This window comes from Pinus tabuliformis, chromosome 8, assembly GCF_031772625.1.
Source record: "Pinus tabuliformis cultivar Carrire ecotype Pingquan chromosome 8, CPIR1, whole genome shotgun sequence".
Lineage (NCBI taxonomy): Eukaryota > Viridiplantae > Streptophyta > Pinopsida > Pinales > Pinaceae > Pinus > Pinus tabuliformis.
Window position 1 is genome coordinate 1,905,419,076 of NC_142294.1, and position 7,731 is coordinate 1,905,426,806.

Here is a 7,731-nt window from a genome sequence, read left to right on the forward strand (position 1 = left end):
CTCAACAAAGACGTTGACACTTGTGCCAGCAGAGCTTGTTGCAGACCCAGAGGCAATTTTGTCTGCAATGCTGTAGAGTCCCATCATTATCTCCCTTGACCAAAAACTCCTCATCATGCTCTATGGCAACCTAATTGATTCTAACCACTACAGCAGCGACAAGAAATATTCTGTCAGACTTCAGCATCATACCTTCCCTGCTAAACTTTTGAAAGCAATCTTCATCCCTCCCACCAGTCTTATCCCCATTCCGCTCTGACTTGTCCCTCTCTCTCCCGTGACTCTCTCCTCCTTCCTCTCGTGATCTCACCCCTCCTCTCCTGTGGTCTTCATAAATGTGACAACCCCCCCTCATTCCTGCATTCATGTGTTCTTCCTCAAATCTCTTTATTCTACGCTCTCTCCTCCCTTCTCCTCAGCAGCGACAAATCCGTGCTCCCCTTCCTTTCCTTGTTCCCGAAGGGCTATTCCCCCTGCTCTTCTGCGCATCCGGGTGATTCCCCATTTGCCTCCTTACCATCTTCAACTGCTAAGCAGTTCATCTTATACACAGTGGATTCTTTTTATCACTATCAGAACAGCAAGACCACGCCCAGAATTCACATAATGGCAAGGAACGAGAATTGTCTGCATTGTGATGATCTGCAGTCGGAACTGGAGAAAATCCGTGCGCATCAAAGACTTTTGGACACTAAAATCGATTCCCATGCTAGAATAACTAGTGATAAATATGAAGTTGATCTCAGCCTCTTCCTTCACAGAGTCGCCTCGCTCCAGGAACAGTTTAATGCTTTGTCCAATATATGCAGCCATACACAGGAATCAATTAAAATCCTAAAGTACATGATGGAGAAAAGGAATGCTCCTAGTACCAGTTCTTCAAGTCTCAGGAATGCAGAAGAATACAGAAAGCCAGAAGAATCAACAGCACGCCAGATCAATCATATTAGTATAGACTAAGATGTATTGCAGAGTTTGCTTATTGTTGTCACAGTTTGTTAGAATTTTACTTACTCTTGTTTTCCAAAAGTCAGAAATGACAGAAGCAAAGGGGAATTTTGCCCTCCTAAACATCTCCTAGCTTCACCTTCGGGCTTAAAATCTTGTATCTCAGGAGCTCAGTCTTCCAAACTTCTTTTGGAATATAAATAGCAACTGATTATATGAAAAAAAAAAAAAAAACTTATCCTAGACTTATGTTTCCAATATATCTCTTCTTTCTTGTATCTTTCCTCCAAACACTGCATAAGGGAGATTTATTTTCCCGTCGCTTCCTTTGTTCTATCATTGTTGATTATGCTCTATTGAAATGTCTCCATTTCCTTTTCTACAGCGTTTTTCTCAGGGAATATTTTTCCAAATTCTTCTTTATTCCATTTTTTGAGTAAGAGTTTTATTTTCCTGAGATTTTGTTGGAAGATGAACATTTTGATTCCCTCAATTGGGCCCATGCTTTTCCACCATTCCTAGATTTTGCTAATGAGGTTGGCATCAAAGAGCTAGAATTTCTCAAATCTAAACGATCATTTTGAAGGCCTGCTCATATTTCTCCATGAGATAGATATTGGTCAGTGATCTGAAACAGACGACGGGAGAATCTAGTAGGTTATCAATTCATCCCCCCGGATGAGGATGTTTTCTGAAACAACAAAACAATCCAGTTTGGACAATATATGTGCTTATCCTCCCTGTCTATTGTCCCAAGTGTAGAGCCCAATAGTGGTTTTCATATCTACCATATCATTATCCTCAATGAAGTCTCAAAATCCTCTGATTCAATTTCCAAGTGTTGTCGTCTCCCCTTTTTTAACCTAGGGATATGATCATGTTGAAATCCACACGAATTATCCATTTCTTCTTGTCAATTCTCATAGGGATATAATGGAGGTACCTTAGCATTTCCTACTTTTGGGCTAGAAATTAAGGGCCATATGTTAGAGAGAAAACCATGCAAATCCATACCCAAGAGGTGAAAGGAGACATAGAGAGCAAAGGTATCTAGAGAGAGACATGTAATATTGATCTTAGTTGAATCCTAGGGTATGCCAAGGCCTCCTAGCGGTCCTTGGAATTAACAACTACGACTTTGGATTTTCCAAAGATGGACATTATCAATTTGAAATATGAACTAGTGCATTTGGTTTCTTGAATTAACATGATGGTTCAAGCTCTTGTTGAGTCTTCTGATGGAGAATACGTTGTTTAGAGGGGTTATTCAAACCCCTTATGTTCCATGAGATTACCTTCATGGGGACATTTATTTTTGAGAGGCATATATCTACATTATTTGGTTGTATTGGCGTAAGACCAGTTTCCTTCCTAACATATCTATTCTTTGGAGATTTGATTTCCTACCCCTCTTCTTGAAATCTTAATGTGAATTTTTTCCCTCTTTAGTGGTTATGCTTTGGATTCCTAGTTATTAAGAGGCTTTGACCTTTTGGAGCGTAACTGTCGTAGGATTGATCTACTTCTAAGGGGTTGCTTCAAGATCATTGCAGGGATATGCATCTTCTATCTTTCTCGCCTAGTCTCTTGTCTGTAGTCCTGTCTAGATTTTTCCCCTTCCCCCACCTTTCTCTTTTGTTTTAGTCCCTTCCCTGCACCCTGGATTTCCTTTGCCCCTGATTGGGATGGGGCGACGTAATGGATGGGCTAATCATAAATTGCAACAACGAAGTAACAAGTATGAGGTGGGTAGCTTTTGGATGTACAGCTCTAGGTGGTTGCTTCATTCAGGTAGGCCATTACATCAAGCCCTTCTATGTCCATGAAGTTATTCCTCTATCAACATTACATCCTTTATCTACTTTAGCTCATGTATTTTAAAGTTTAAAGAAAAGTCTTCCGGATTAATCACATTCTAAGGCATAATGCCCCAATCCTTGCAATGTGATTAATCCGGAAGACTGTGCTCTAATTGATGGATCACAGAAATCTTAGATCTAACATATCTTAAAGTTCTTACCTAAGAGTTACTCATCGTTGTCTTTATTGAGTTCTCCCAAGGGTTGTTTGCCTTTAATTTTTGAAGGTACTTCTAGAGTGATGTCTTGCTCTAGAGCCCTGAACCTTCTGGCAAATTTTCTAAGACATCAAAGTTGTTGCTTATAGCATGTCTTTTGGGTGCATTGGATGTGTTGGTATTTTTTGTATGGCGCCTTTTCATAGGAATTTTCGTGAAGCAATCTCCATCCTTGTCCACTACCTCTCTTGATTCCTTTTTGGGCCCATTGAGAGGACAGTCACGAAATAGATGCTCATAAACATGGCATCCCCTGCATTTGAAGGGCATGTTCTTATAGTCAAGAGTTTGTATCCAATATTTGTCTTCTTATTCCATTGCAATTTCTTTTGGGAGGGTGTCATAAATGTTCATATATAAACATATATGTGCATAAGAGGTATATATATTGTGCTTTTTTTATCCAATAGGCAAACAAAGTATCCCATCTTATTGTCAATCTCCTCCAACGTCTCAGGATCCCAATATTCATGAGGAAGGGAATACATGTGAATCCAAACCAAAGCCCAAGAGAAGTCTTCTTTGTCAAAATTGAAGCATTCCACCTAATGACACATGTATAGCCCGGTGGATTTGAAAAAGTAAGTGCCCCCCCACCGCAGTGTTTAGATCTTCTATTCGCGAGAAGATGACAATCAAGAACCCTTTTGATCCTAATTTTACCTCATAGTGAGCCTTTGGCTTCCATTTCGTAGCAATCCAATGGAGAAGGGATTTTTCCGTTGGCCATATCCCTATAAATTGAAGATCAATGTGTGATCTTGCATGTGTAGGATTATTGCGTTCAGGCTCGCTGGGGGAGTGTGAATCCACGAGAGTTCTCATGAATTAGCAATGTAAGCGCTAATGCTCTTATGAGACAACATTGTCACTAATGTATGTCTAAGGTTCTTTGCGGAACCTGACTTGATGGTCTCTGCAAAAGTTGCCTTGCTAGTGTCGTGACCGGCTAGTGGGATTGGGCCTAAGGAGTGGTTTGAGGGGTCTGTGAACCCCCCTAGGGTTGTCATTCCTCGGGGACTACTCTTTGTCAAGATTGAAGCATTCCACCTAATGACACATGTATAGCCCGGTGGAGTTGAAGAAGTAATCCCCCCCCACCGCAGTGTTTAGATCTTCTATTCGCGAGAAGAGGACAATCAAGAACCCTTTTGATCCTAATTCATAGTGAGCCTTTGGCTTCCATTTCGTAGCAATCCAGTGGAGAAGGGATTTTTCCATTGGCCATATCCCTATAACTTGAATATCAATGTGTGATCTTGCATGTGTAGGATTATTGCGTTCAGGCTCGCTGGGGGAGTGTGAATCCACGAGAGTTCTCATGAATTAGAAATGTAAGCGCTAATGCTCTTATGAGACAACACTGTCACTAATGTATGTCTAAGGTTCTTTGCGGAACCTGACTTGATGGTCTCTGCAAAAGTTGCCTTGCTAGTGTCGTGACCCGCTAGTGGGATTGGGCCTAAGGAGTGGTTCGAGGGGTCTGTGAACCCCCCTAGGGTTGTCATTCCTCGGGGACTACTCAACAAGAAGGCAACAAAGGAGAGTAGAGCGGGAAGGAAAAGAGAGGGACCAGATTGCAAGTGCAATGAGCTTGAACCCTAAGGATGTCAACACCCAGGGGATCAGTCTTTGCAGCACATTCAAGATCTTCAAGTACGGCTTGGTCATAACCTTAAAATTAGATTAGTATTATCATTATTTAGAATCATCTTATATACCTTAGGATCTATATTATGCATGCGTTTAAAATATCATGCAATACTTTCAAGTTGACCAAAAAAATAGCAAAAGGAAAACATGACATAAAGTCTTTGTATAGGAGCTTTTGTATCTTGTCAATAAAAGGTATATCATGAATATATTTTAGATCTCATCCGTTGGGACGTTGCAATATACCTAAAGTATATTACATATATTATGATAAATTAATAACTATGGCATGTAATAATATTTCTTAGGAAAATTATTAACATGTATTAGTGATAAATCATGCCCTTTGCCAAGGACATGGCTTATCACCACTAGATGTATTTATAAGTACACTTATTGTAATTTAGACTAGGTCAAGAAATCATTAGAGAAATTTGAGGTCTAAAATGGGTCTCCTAAGAAAAATATACAACCAAAATAAACTTTATAAAAACCAATAACATTCAAGATGATGGTGTCAACCATGGGGGACGATTCACCATTTTTTGAATAAAAAATGTAAAAAGATTAAAAAATAATAAAACTATTTTTTCAACTTATTTCTCGAAAGTTTTTACTCAAATTTCAAGCTCGAGTACTCATTAGATGTAAAATTCAATTCATCATCCAAGGAGTACCTATGTTGCATACTTTCAATGGACCCTATTACACGAGAAATGTGAAATACATGAAAAACGTTATTGCAAACACGTTTTTCATGTATTTTTTATTTTTCGTGTAGTAGGGTCCATCGAAAGTATGAAACATGGGTACTCCTTGGATGATGAATCAATTGTGCATCCAATTAGTGTTGTTGCTCAAAATTTGAGTAAACCCATAGGGAGATAAGTTGAAAATACAAGTTGAAAAAATAGTTTTTTCCCCTTTAAAATTTGATGATGTAATCAAATCATATTTTATTACTTCCACTATTATTTTATAATTTCCTTAAGAGGCCCATTTTAGACCTCAAAATTCCCCTAATATATGTATGTGTGTACGTTTATTGTAATTTAGACTAGGTCAAGAAATAGATATATTGAGGTGTGCACCAATTGGTATCAAAGCGATGTTCTTGGCAATCTTTCCTAGTCTTTCCTATAGCATCTTCATATTCCCCTGCATCCACCATTCCTCTTCACTTATTGCATCCTCCCCCTCGTCCTCGTCACATTTGCATTCCACATTTATTCCTCATTGCATACCTTCCTCATGTACTCACTCTCATCCCTTACCACATACCCTCACCCATGTCTTCACCCTCATTGTGTCCATCCATTATATGTCTTACATACCCTAAGCATCTTCATTTCATGGGTATTCCTCATTTGGCATTCCCTTCACAACATACATTTTGTGTACACGTTGTACCCTCGCTCACGCCCTTTCCCTCATTGCATCCATCCATTCTACATCTTGTGTACATTCAACATCTATATGTTCCAACCCCCACAACATTCATCCCTTACCATCCTCATTCTATCACTACACTCATCCAATTACCAATGAGGGCCTTCACGAATTTCATCTTAAGCCATTTGAACTATCTAGCACACCACCTACACTTCAAGTAGTAATGAATGATTTACTCCATCCAGGCTTGAGGAAATTTGTACTTTTTTTTATCTTTAAACAAGGGACCTATAGCCCACTTTGCTTCACCACCACAAATCCTTTTGTGGCATTCTTTTCTATCTTTGTTCTCATGCTTTCATAGAGTGCTCTATCACTCTATCTTATGGAGGCTACTAAGCCTGTGTCCTTTGCCTTGTACAAAAAAACTCTTTAAAGGCTATTAAGATTGTTCTTTGTGCAACACAAAATGGCTCGCTCATTGACTGGCTCCTTCACTTGCATAACCAATCAGAAAACGTGTAAGGTTATTATGGGTCATAAAAGACTATTACATAAAGATAGGAAGAGTCTTTTCGTATGTATTTTTGGTCCTTTAAAGCACAAAGCAAGTGACTTGAATGGTAGAGGACTAACTGTTGTGGTTTTAAGGTCATGGTCCTTTAAGGCTCAAAAAATGTCATAAAGTCAATACAAGGTACATTCTAATTTCAAAACTAAAATATTGCAACGCTGTTTTTCATGGAAAGAAATGTACACCTTTGTGGAATTTGTAAGCAAAAAATGCAATGGTACCAAAGTAAATGAAAAACATGCCCACTATTCAATCCATCGTAAACACTACTAAGTTTTAGAATCCAAGCTACATTGTGTGGAAGGCAAGGCACAATAGTAAAATCCACCATTTAGGGAAATAATTATGGTAAATGTGTAATTAATACGTAGGCCATTTCATGTTCTTCTTGTGTCTGGCCCTCTATTCATATATTCCCCACATTTTTTATTCCTTATCGCAACTAGGATCACTTTGAGGAATACATCACTAGCATTGTGTTAAAAATATTGTGAGTGCAGAGGGGAGACGGGGACGGCAAGGCAGGTGAATCGGTATTTCATTTCAATTATTCTTTAATTGCGTATTCATATGAACATAAGTAATGTATATGCGGATTACTTGATTTTCAAAATTATATGAATCATTACATCATTAGTCATTCATTATGCATCAACCATGAGCAGTAAAGAGCAAATAAATCATAACACATAATCAACACATCAACACATGGACACTAGGATTTTTTGGTGGAAACCCAATTTGGGAGAAAACCATTGTTGTTGTCATCTATATCTTCTTTCCTATTATAAGAAAATCTTCCTTACATCTTGTATTGTCACAAACTCTTACTAGTACGCAAGCTCTTACCTATAGAAGGCCACAACCTATGGTTTCTCCAACTCCGACTAGAAGGAAGCTACTACTCTATGTTCAAGTTTACCGGCTCCTACCATAAGGGAGCTCTTGCTCCCTCTGCAAGTTTACCGACTACTACCGGATAGAAACTCCTACTCCCTTACTAAAGGCTCCAACCCTCAACGCCTTTGTGGACCATGTTTCAAAATTTTCATACTGGATCCACATGTCTCAAATACACATAAAGAAA